This window comes from Tiliqua scincoides, chromosome 1, assembly GCF_035046505.1.
Source record: "Tiliqua scincoides isolate rTilSci1 chromosome 1, rTilSci1.hap2, whole genome shotgun sequence".
Classification (NCBI taxonomy): domain Eukaryota; kingdom Metazoa; phylum Chordata; class Lepidosauria; order Squamata; family Scincidae; genus Tiliqua; species Tiliqua scincoides.
Genome location: NC_089821.1, coordinates 147,133,215 through 147,145,588, shown reverse-complemented (window position 1 = coordinate 147,145,588; position 12,374 = coordinate 147,133,215). Strand labels below are relative to the sequence as shown.

The window sequence follows — 12,374 nt, the reverse complement described above, 5'->3', positions numbered from 1 at the left end:
AGTACCACTGAGGGAGTGCATGCTGCATGCTCTAGGGGTGCGCTTACAAAGCCCAGGAAAGGTAAGTAAGTAAACATATTTTCTGTTTACCTCTCTGTAGACCACCAAACCTCCAAAGCGTCTCCTCAGACCTACACCAGCTCTTTTGCTGACATAAGTCTGAATAGAGTGCTGGGTGTGAGTCCAGGCTGTGAAAGGGGGATCAGATCTTGGTGTGTGTGTTCCACCAAAATTCTCCCCTCCTATCCCTGAACCGCTCCTGGCCCTGCCTATGATCCATGATTCTGGAGACAGTGGGGGATGGAGGAGGTTCAGCAGGTCACAGTTGCCATTTGTGCTGGCAGCCACTGGCCAATAGAGCAGCTGCAGTGTCACCATTCTGGGACTGATAGTGTCAGGTAATGAGATTTACCACTAAAAAAACCCAGCATAAGATTGGGCCATTGGTTTTATAGGTCCATTCGGTGCAGGAGAACAGCACTTGCAGTAAAATGTATTTATTTTAGCTTTGCTGGGCTTGTGAAGATTAGGAAACAGAAGCACAGAGAATGGTTTCCACCATATTTCTTTGACCTGACAGTAGCTTGAAGCCATAATAATGACCAATCCTGAAATTCATGGTATTGTTTCCTCATGTAACCTTGCTTGCTTAAATGCACAATGAGAAGTTATCAACAATTCTTTTTGTCTCTTTAGATTCAGTATGCTCAGAGGTATTGAGTGCCACAGGGCTTCGTTTTGAGCCCTATGCTGTCCAATATTTATATAGCTAATCTGAATGAGGGGGTAGAAGGGGTGCTTCTCAAGGCTACAAATGATCTTAAATAAGAGAGGGCAGCGATACCTAACACCCTGGAACCCCAAATTAGGATTGAAAATGATTATGATAGGCTCCACCAGTGGGCCATACCATCAAGATTAAGTTCATCAAAAACAAATGTAAAGTCCTTCTCATAGAAACAAAATACCTCAAATCTGAGTAGACCAGGGAAGGTGGATTGAAGCCAGGAAGTGCTGCTGCTACTGACACAACTCCCTTCCTGGCTTTGATCTGCCATCCTTGGATGAGCCAAAGACACAAGGAGTGGGCCAGGGATGAGAAGGGGCTGGTTGAGGGCTAGAGGCTGACTGAAAGAGGCCCTAGGGCAGTAATTTTCAACCTTTTTTGTCTCATGGAACACTGACAAGGTACTAAAACTGTCAGGGCACACCATTAGTTTTTTGACAATTGACAAGGCACACCATGCTGTTGGTGGGGAGCTCACATCCCTCAACGGCCCTACTAATCAATGACCCTCCCACAAACTCCTGTGGCACACTTGAAGACCATTCGCAGCACACCAGTGCGCCACGGCGCAGTGGTTGAAAAAGGTTGCCGAAGAGCCCTGGGAGGAGGAGGGCCCACCATGCCAAGAAGGACAAGGGTGCTCTCAACCCCCTCACTGCCTTGGCTCTGAGGTCCAGGGGAAGAAGAGGGAGAGAAGCCAGATGGACATGGCCAGGAAAGCCCTACATAAACTGCTGATCCTATACTGATGGGGACCTCAGTGGCAGGCAGGAGCTCCCCTTCTCAGTGCCCCTGACAAAAGATAACGGGGATAGAGGTTGTTTGTAAGAAAGCTCTTAGTGCATAGACAGGGGCTAGCATCCAAATAGTTTGTTCCCTATGCAGTGTTCCTCTGGCCAATGGAACCTACTGCAAGAGTGGAATGCTCCTTCTACATGGAAGCATTAATCTGGATGCCACCGAAAGACTGCAGAACTGCAATCCACCAAAGGGAATCTAATCCACCAACCAAGTGCTGCAGCCTGACAGGTACAAGCCTCCTTGCTTCTGTAACACCAGGCAGGCAGCAAAACAGGAGATTTATTAAGCTCCTGTTGACCTGCCCACATATGGTCAGTGAACTGCATTCCGTTTGGTGGGACACAAGTTATGCAGACCTGATGCAGCCTCACGTTGACTTCCATTACTTCTCAGCTGTTGCCATCCTGATATTTGAGGCCAGCTTAAGTATTCATCCACTAATGCTCTCCACAGTGAAGTGGTCTGCAGATAAGAGAGCAAATCACTGGCCTGCACATTGTACGAGAGAAAAATGGAAAGCCAGAACGAAGCCGCAAAACTCTGAAGGGAGAGAACTAGGGCAATAGGTTAACTTGACTGTGCGCTGTTGCATATGAAAGCAAGCCAAGACAGATGCAGGAAGATAAGAAACAAGGATGGCTCTGGAGCACACAGAACAGCCTCCTTAAATCCACTGCACGCTAACTCCACACCCTCCAACTCATGATGGACAATAATATGTAGGTCCATTTGCTCTACATTAATGGTTATGAGAAAGTCATAAATGAATCAGAATATATATATTCCGGATGCTACCGAAAGACTGCAGAATATATATATTCTGAACACACACACACACACACACACACACACACACACAGAGCATTTGGAACACTTTCCCTATACACCTACCTACAGCCATCAGCGTTTACATTTAGTACCATCACAGTATTCAATTCTCAAATACAGCATTGCAAAATGCACTAGCAAAGTTGCTTAAAATATTTCAGAAAGCAGTCTGCTAGATACTGAGCTCTGAATGGGAGGAACTCTGGGTAGTCATTCCAATTTAGCACACAGAACCCAATTTACAATAATAGCCAACACAGCAATCCTTTTCAAAATCATGCAGATGCAAGCCCTGTTGAATCAATGGGACATACATAGGCATCACTGAACAATCCTAATGAATCACGGCAGACTGTGATTCAAGTTGGGAGAATATAGAACCTATAAACCACAGCTGGCAGGGAAACTAAGTGGCGTTGCTATGTTGTGTTAGCACCAGCAAGTGTCGGTGTTTGGAAGCAATGCCAATATTCTTACCAGGGTCATTTGGTTCAGGCATTAAATTAAAACGCACACTCTGTGGAGCTGCACTAAGGTAAATTTCGGAGAAACAGAGAAGACAAAATGTGCCCTTTAGGAACACAAAGTTGCCAGTTTGTTGAAATACGCAGGTGTATATCCACTAGAAGCAGCTCTGCAGAGCTTCATAGTGACAGGGGGATACAAAATGCTGACAGCTATGGGCATTGATTGATTTAGCCAAGACCCAATGAGGAAACCTACAGAAAGGGCGCTACATGGTCCATTAACAGACATGAAGCTTTGAACTCTGGTGAGCAAAAGATGAGAACACAAGCAAAACTCACACCCAGGTCTGGGAGAGCAACCTGGTTGAGAACAGAAGGCATGGTGGCTGGAAGAAGAAGAAGAAGAAGAAGAAGAAGAAGGAGCTTTCTGGGCCCTAGAACCATAAGAAGAAGGGATATATCCAGCCCATTAAACAAAATAAGTATCCGATTAGGGCATCAAGGGAAGGGGGTGCATCACAAAGTTTTTTTTTTTCAGTGCCAGATTTACCACTGTGCAAAAAAAAAAAAAAAGTTGACCAAAACGAATTATGGAAAAATAAGGGAGAATCATTGAACACAAAATATAATATAAATATGTTCTTATGTTCTTAATATACAGTGGGGCCACCTTATCCACGGATTCAGCACCTGCAGATTTGACTCAGATTGGGTGCAGTCTGGGAGATGTTCTATGGCATGGTGAGACTGCATACTCTGGGCTGTCTTCTGAGCTCCCTTCAGCCTCTTCCAGGTCACATGGAAGCCCTTCCGCCCAGGGTCACCCCAGAATGCATTGTTTCATTTCTAAAGATAAAATTTTATTTTACGGTTTAGAATGATTTTTATTTTGAATTACAAATATTATGGGGGCACCACAACCTTTTCTGTGCTTAGGGTCTCTAAAGGTCTTAATTCTACCCTGGATACATCCCACACAGTTGAAAGTCTGGCATGGTCATGTCTTTCAGTGACCTGAAGCCTGCCCTTGAAGGGATGCAGAGGGGGAGGCACTGCATTAGGTAAGGAGTTTGACAGATAGTTATCAGATTCCCATCCAAAAGGTATTCAAAGGGATTGTGCAGGTTCCAACAGGTACAACATCCACTACAGTCCCGGTGTGTGATTGCTGAGGATCCTGGGACAAAGCCTCACACCGAGTCCCCCATGACACCCCCATCCATTCCCTGATGGCCTGCTGAACATTACCACAGTCATCAATATTGAGGATTCAGGGATCAGCCAGGGATCAGCCCAGCCAGGTGAGACTTCTGGTGGCATGGGCCCATAGTCAGTGTCCCACATGGTCAATCCCTGACACCACCCCCTGAGCTACTGCCAGCCTGCTGGTCAGAGTGCTCTTTCCTCCACCCACATATAGAAAAATGTCTCAGCTAGTGTAGTGTACATCTCAACTTTCTTTTCTTTTTCAAAAGGATTCATCTTCCTGATCTCAAAGGTACAGAGAAGACCTTGACAATATAATGGTAAAAAGTACCCTAAATCTAGAAGAGAAATGAAAGCCCTATAATTAACCTCATTATAGCATCGATTCAATCTCACAAAGATCTAAAATCACTAGTTTTATACACAAAGCTCTGGCATGCAGAGTGGCTGCTAGAGTTAGTACGACCTAGTTTCTCACTGAGGTGGTAAACTTCAGTTTGGACTATACCACTTTAGGTGGAAGATGAAAGATCACATAATTGGACTGCTCCTTCACAAAGTATGTGCGCACCTAGAAAAGTAGCATGGCAGGGAGAAGGCTAATCTATAACCTTTCTTCCTGACTAGTTTTCCATATCCAGAGATTTTTTAAAAAATATTTTTGATATAGAAATGCATTCTGTCATGCAAGCCTAAGTCCATTAAGTGTGAACTGCCTTTACTCTTCATTGACTCTCCGGCAAATCGTTGCACAGCTTAGAATATCCGAGTGACACAGATCCCTCCATCCCCACCTCCATTGGCAAGGATTGTCCTGAAGGCTAGAAGGTTTGGTCTTGTACTCCAATTTAAGGTGGAGATGATTCTGGGAAAGGAAACAGATCCCAAATCTGGGGCCTGGTCAGGCAGACCTTTTTCAGAGTCACTGATTGGATTCTGGAAAAAAAAAGGATCTGCCTAAATCCAGACTGGTGCTCCACTATGTTAGGCGTGGCATGAGACCTAAGGAGAGGTCTCTATGTGCAATGACAGGTGTCAGGGCTTGCAGATCTATGGGCAGATTTAGGAGGGAACTGCATCCAGATCACTGTCAGGTCCATCAAGTACACATCTGCTGTTCTTGTTAAATGATCTAATTAACCCACACTGAAATCACTAGTTTATGCTATAATGTTCCTTCATTCCCAGGGACTACTTCTTAAATGGCTTCAGCCCTTAACTAGTCATTAATTACTTAAAAAGCCTTGTTTAAACTACCCATACATTTGAAAATTCTTTCTCTACAAATCCAAAACTTAGCTCTGCTCCTTGAATAACTGAAGGAAAAGAATGCCCTTTTCTAGATTCCTTCCCATATGCTAAGTAATGCAACCAACTTGCAGGAGAGATCTTTTCTTTTTTTCTTCCTAGCAATACTTCAAAATATCATGGAACTTTTCCTCTGCCCTCCACATGCTTTTTTTCTCTCCATTCTTGATACCCCATGGAATGCTTATGATTATGGAGATTGCTGTGCCATTCCTTTGCACATCAATACTTTTTGTCATTCCACAGGGTTGCTGCCTAATGTCTTGCATACTTTCCTAATGCCACAACAAGGTCAGCTGCAGCAGAGCTTTGGGTTCCCCCACCCCCACCCCACCAGGAATAAATTATTCAAAACCAAGCCAGGCATTTTGAGAAGACTGTCCTTTAAAACCCAAACTATCCCATCCAGTGATATTTCTGTACTGCATGGAGATTAAGCTGAGGAAAGTGGCAAAACCATGACTTTTATTTTGTGTAAAAACAATGGCAAAAATAAGTGGCTTGGAAATCTGATTTTTTTTTTAAAGTCAGCCTAATCAAAGAGACTTGGTGTTATCTTCTATTGATTTCACTGGCAAGTCTCCAAGATTTCCTGCCTAGTACTCAATGTGCTATTCTTAGACTGGGCTCCTATGCAATCTTGGACCCCTAAAGAAAAGTTAATTTGTCAGCCTGAAACCTAACTTGATCAAAGGGTTTGTTGTTTTGAGGAATTCTTTATTGGCAAGCATTATAACTGTATATTTTTGCAACTGTGAAGAGGACCTGACTGTTTTTCTTAAAGCTAAAAATTAACCCTTTAATTCTGATTCAGTTCTTTGGATGCCATATGTACAAAGTCCATGCTACTTTGTAAGGCATGATCTTTTCTTTAGCTGGTGTGTCCACTTCCTTCAAATAAACACAACACATTTATGTCCTTGCTTGAAATTCCTTTCCTCAGCAAAGGATACATTGACTATATTTGCAAGCTGAGAAGTGGAAGCTGTTTCAGAACTGTGCTCTGCATTAGCTGCGCATCACCATTACAAAGCCCAAACAGTGTCACATTAAAGCAGCGCAAGGAGCCAAGTTTCTCCATCAGGAGCATCTTAAGACAGGGCATTGTTTCACTTGACTCGGAAAGGGGGTGGTAGTTTGGGGAGGGGTACTGTGTTGTGTGTGTGTGTGTGTGTGTGTGTGTGTGTGTTTTATTTAATGCTGCCTGCTCAGTGTCCAAAATGACAAGGTTATAGGGCTGATGGCACAACACACACACAATTTTAGATTTCTTTGTATTATACCATGCTTTAATCCTCGAGAGCGCAGAATCACTACAGCAGCTACTTTGGCTCTCTCTCTCTCTCTTTCTCTCTCTCTCTTCAATTTAAATAGATGCCAATATCTGTGGGCGCGTGTGTTTGAGGACACAATCCATGGAATCTGGGAAGTGCCCCTTTGGGGAATGGGATGCCATCATTTGCCACAGACAGCGTGTGCCTCTGTGCGACTCACGCTCTCCAGTTCCTGCTCGTAGGGAGGCTTTGTGTGCACCAGCCAGCCACATAGGAACGCGTGTGGACCCCCAAACCGCAGAGATCTGGAGGTGCCCACTCCAAGGTGCTCCCTCTGCTCAGGCTTCCGACCCCGAGGGGAGGGTGTCACTCCCAGGGTGCCGCCTCCTGCCATCAACGGCACGGTGCGCCCCGCGCCTCCATCCACACCCACCCGGTGCTGGCTCCCTCTTGGCTGATGCGCTGTCCAGGCTCTTGGGCACGGGCGCCCTGGAAACCTGACAAAGGCGCTGGAGATGGGCGGCGGGGGGACCCTCCTGGACCGCCCCCTCCTCAGGTGGGGCTGCTGATGCGCCCGCTCGCCCCTTCCCTGGCCCGGGCTGCGGCGCTGGGCCATCCCCTGCCTACCTCGCGGCTGCCAGCTGGTCTCAGGCGAGCTCCGGCAGCATCTCCCCCGTCACATCGCTCCCCGCGCCATGTTCCTGCTCGCCGCCGTGTGTGTCACTTGCAGGCAGGAAAGTGGGCACCGCTCGGCAGCGGCAGCGGCTCCTGCTCCCGCTCCTGCTAGAGCAGCTACATCCGGGCTGCCGCAGGCCAGGGATGAAGATCGCCTCGCAGTGGCAAGAGGCGGAGATGCTCGGCAGGGGGAGCGGGGAGAAGGGGAGCGCGGGGCGAGGACGGAGCAGGGATGCTCCTGGTGGAGATGTGGGGGGGGGGGGGGTTTGAACACAGAGAGAGAGAGACCCAAAGAAAGAAAGAAAGATGTATGTTTATTCTCCCCCAATTGTTAATGATAATGGAAAATGTCTATAGGGTATTGGTCTGAACACACACACACACACACACACACACACACACACAGAGACCCCCAAAGAAAGAAACATGTATTTTTACTCTCCCCCCAATTGTTAATGATAATGGAAATGTCTATAGAGTATTGGTTTGAACACACACACACACACACACACACACACACACAGAGAGAGAGAGAGAGAGAGAGAGAGAGAGAGACATGTATTTTTACTTTCCCCCAATTGTTAATGATAATGGAAAATGTCTATAGGGTATTGGTCTGTACACACACACACACACACACACACACACACACACAGAGAGAGAGAGAGAGAGAGAGACCCAAAGAAAGAAACATGTATTTTTACTCTCCCCCCAATTGTTAATGATAATGGAAATGTCTATAGAGTATTGGTTTGAACACACACACACACACACACACACACAGAGAGAGAGAGAGAGAGAGAGAGAGAGAGAGAGAGAGAGAGAGAGAGAGAGACATGTATTTTTACTTTCCCCCAATTGTTAATGACAATGGAAAATGTCAATAAATTACTGGTTTGAAACACGCTCAGAGACACCAGTGAAACCTGCTGATTTTGTTCTTGCACACCAGGACAAACCCTGACTTCCATACACTAATCTCAAGAGTTTAGAAAATGAAAATAAATCACCACCCTGTGCTTAATAAGCATGCAGCGGGCCTCATAAGGTGCCACTGTTATTTACATTTTTATTTTTTGCCCAGACTTTCCTCCAGGGAGCTCAGAGCTGCACACATGTGTAGCTCCCATGTTATCCTCACAACAATCTTGTGAGGTAGGCTAGGCTGAGAGAAAGAGAGAGCGAGATGGTTAGATGAGAGCTGGTGCGATGACCTGTCAGACAATTGTTTGGAAAACCTGGGTTCAAATCCCTGCTCAGTCACAAGGCTTTCCGCGCGCTGATGCTTTAGCCTAACCTACCCACAGAGTAGTTGTGAGAATAAAATGGAGAGGAAATGGCCCTGACCTTCTTGGAAGATAAAAATATAATAAATAATTATCCAAATTGCACCCACTGAGCTTCATGGCCAAGCAGGAATTTGAACACAGACCTTGTTATACTATCCTCCTTCAGGCGCAATCCTAACCCCTTATGTCAGTGCTTTCCAGCACTGGCATAGCAGCACCAATGGGACATGTGCTGCATCCTGCAGTTGGGTGTCACTCATGGAGGCCTCCTCAAAGTAAGGGAATGTTTGTTCCCTTACCTCAGAGCTGCATTGCCCTTATGTCAGTGCTTATGTCAGCGGTTAGGATTGCGCCAACCCCTCCAACCATCCTAGGACCAACTAAAATAAACATGACCCTCCCATCTTGTCAGTGTGAGAGGCCATGACAGTTAGCAGGGTTGATGCTGCTGATCTGCTGGCTGGCCCATCTCCAGCATAAGACTGATGAAGGAAGGGCATTAGTTTGTGCTGCACCACTCAGAGAAGAAAGGGACACAATATCAGTGATGCTGAATGACCTCTGGAATCACTGGCTCCTTCCAAATTGCCAGAATGAATTTCTGAATGACCCTTGAAATGCAGGGAACTAAGGTCAATTTGTTGTTGACCTCATACTCTTTAGCGACCATTGCCAAATGACCACACACAGAAAATGATTGTCCTACTGAGATGCATTGGAATAGGTTGGAGCACAGCATCACTGACTATGAGAAATGCCAGGAGCCCCACAGTCAGTCACAGCACCCAAAAGAGTCTCTGTAAGCCCCTGGGGTGGCACAATGCTTATAACCCCACTTCGTTCCTTTACCATGTAGGGCACCTAACTTTTGTGCATGCCAGCACTCTGTCCCAGACATGGTCTGAGGGCACATGATTTAACTATTTTGCTGAAGCTAAGCCAGTCTCAAAACCAAGATTGTCAGTGGGTGACTGCCCAGGAAATTCATTCATTCATTCCACCCTTCCTCCAAGGCACTTAGGGTGGTTGACATAGTTCCTTCCTTTTTTGTCCTCACAACAACCCTGTGAGGTAGGCTAGGCTGATAGATATAGTTTGACCACCTTGAGCTCTATGATGGAAGAAAGTGTGATAGACATGCATTCAAAATAATGTGTATTGAGCTTTTCTTGAGAGTTCTGCATGGTCTTTGTGGTTCTCACAACAACCTTGTAAGACAGGCAAACACAATCTTCTCATAGAAGGGATGAGGGGCTGGGGTTGAGAGAATGAAGTCTTGTATAAAGCATAATCCTAATGTTGAAAAGCGGTATATAAATACTGTTAATAATAATGTTGAGTTCATGGCTGAGGGGCGATGATGGAAACTTTTCATATGGATGTCTTGTTCTATAGAGTGGCCACAGATGTGCCCTGGGAAGGAGTGTGACTCTGCAACCAACTAGTTAAAATGCATTAGGATCCAGGGAGGGATATTAAGCACTGGACTTCAAAACAGGGAACTTCACAAAAATGAGGGGAGTACTAAAAAACAGAAGCTGAAAGGAAGTCCAGAGGGTCAAATCCCTCCAGAGTGCATGGAGATTATTTAGAGAACCACAATCACGGGAGCATAACCAGAATGCATACCACTCTGCAGGAAAGGCATCACCAGGTTTAAGAGGAGGCCAGTATGGCTCATGAGTGGAGTCAAGGAAGCTATTAAAGGCAAGAAGCCTTCCGTCAGAAAATAGAACTCTTGCCCAGATAACAGCAAAGAACACAAGCACGGACAAATAAGATGCAAGCTGATGATAAGGGATGTGAAAAAAAGAACATGAAGAGTATGCAAGGAAAAACATCTAGGCATACAACAAAAACATCTTTCAATGTACCAAATATATTAAAAACAGGAAACCTGCCAGGAAGACCACTAGATAACAAGGAAATAAAAAGAAACTCAATGTGGATAGAGAGATTGCAGAGAAGCTGAATGAATTCTTTGCCTCCGTCTTCAGTACAGAAGACATTAGGCAGATACTTGTGCCTGCTGAGGGAGGGAGTTTGAAGAACCGAATCTGATGGAAGTGATGAAGTGCTAGTGCATATTGACACATTAAAAAGGAACAAATCACTGGGTCCACATGGCATCCACCCTTGAGTTCTTAAGGAGCCCAAATGTGAGACTGGGTGAGGTCTGTCTTTCTCTCCTGCTTGTGGGTTTCCCAGTGTCAGCTGGAGGGGGCCCACAATGGGAAATAGGATGCTAGAGGACATAGGTCTTTTGGTCTGATCCAGCTTTTCTTACATACAAGCATTGCTAGGAAATCGTCCTCTGAATGGTCACAGAAATGCATCAGAAAGGGTTGTGATCCTGCACATTGCTCTGTAGGCTCTCCAATAGATTTCTGGGGTCAGTTGGAAGGGCAGTGCAATTGCATGGCTTTTTTGCATGGCAAAAATCTACAGAGCATTATGCAGGGTCACAGTTCATTCTAATGGCTTTCTATGAGCCATTGGCTTAATGGTTATTGAGAAATGTATTGTATGCCCATGTCTGTTTGTGAGGAACTAAGCATTCCAGGGGCCATTTTGTGCCATTTTTTTTCCATTACAAAAGGAGTGGCAAGATAGGGATGACCGTTATTCTCTGTGGCCTGGAAGCATGGAAATAATGACCTGGAGGGCCCAGCAAGGATGATGCCATAGCTGCTGCAACAGAGCAACCTAGGAGAAGTTGCTGTTTGGCTGACCTGAAACTGCTCCTGCTAGAAGCTCAGAAGGCATATCCAGATGCCAGGTGTGACAACCATGCCTTGAAGGATTCCATCTGGAAGAGAAAGGTTCTATGAGCTGCCCATAGAACCATTATTGGAAAATCTCATTTGTACTCTACTATAGAGCTTTGTAAGCAGCCTTGGGCATTTGCTTCAGCTTGGGAAAGGCAGGATTTAAATCTTTCAAATAAATAAATAAATAATAAGTCATTGTAGTTGCCAATGCATATCAAAGGATCAGATGGTTTGTCCTACCAGTCTGAAGGTGATATTGAGCTCATCTACATTGATGGTGCCGTTGTACTCCATTACATCCAAGAGCATACATGCTTGACTAGATAGTGGTGGTCAGTCTCTTGAAGAATAAAGTTCAGAGCTGAGGAAGTTCCATCAACACAACCATTTTGAAATTACAGTGGTAGATGATTGGTGATTTGATGCAATGTTTAGCTAGGAGTGCTCCATCCAACACATTGGGACTTTGAAGTAAAGAGGCACGGGATTGGACTTCAGGGGAAAGTTTTTCTTTTCGCTTTTCTAAAGACAAAATAAAGAACACTAAAGAGAAAATACAGAGACAGTGCTAATATATTTGTTGAAAGAATACTGCAACCAACGTCATAATCTCTTGGAGTCTGGTTCATACTTTTTCATGAACTTGCCAAAATTGACAACTAATGCGTAGTAGCCCATCAGAGGAGAAATATATAATGAGAGTTATGTGTGCATAAACAGGCAGGTTGTGGCTATTTTCTCTCAGCTTTAGAGACTAATCCACATAAGCCACAGATGCTGCCACCCACATCACACTGAAACTTTCTTTTTGGTGATATTTTGGGAGATATTTATCCACTGTCATATTTTCTAAATCCCTCCATCATTAAAGGTTACAAAAGCCTCTTTATCAAGCAGTGAATTATTTCCAACAGGCCATTATATAGCCAAACACTAGTCATTTTACATCTTGGCATGAAACATAGGGA

The 12,374-nt window shown here is 45.0% G+C and overlaps 1 protein-coding gene across 2 annotated transcripts in view; it reads right to left on the bottom strand.

Annotated features, from left to right (window-relative positions):
* The window catches only part of PAK5 (p21 (RAC1) activated kinase 5), a 126,440-nt gene extending 119,002 nt beyond the window's left edge, over window positions 1-7,438 (bottom strand). For both annotated transcript variants that reach the window (XM_066610562.1, XM_066610649.1), the window contains exon 1: window positions 7,299-7,438. The gene's annotated coding sequence lies outside the window, so the exon portion shown is untranslated. The remainder of the gene's footprint in view (window positions 1-7,298) is intronic.
* Window positions 7,439-12,374: the final 4,936 nt, after the last annotated feature.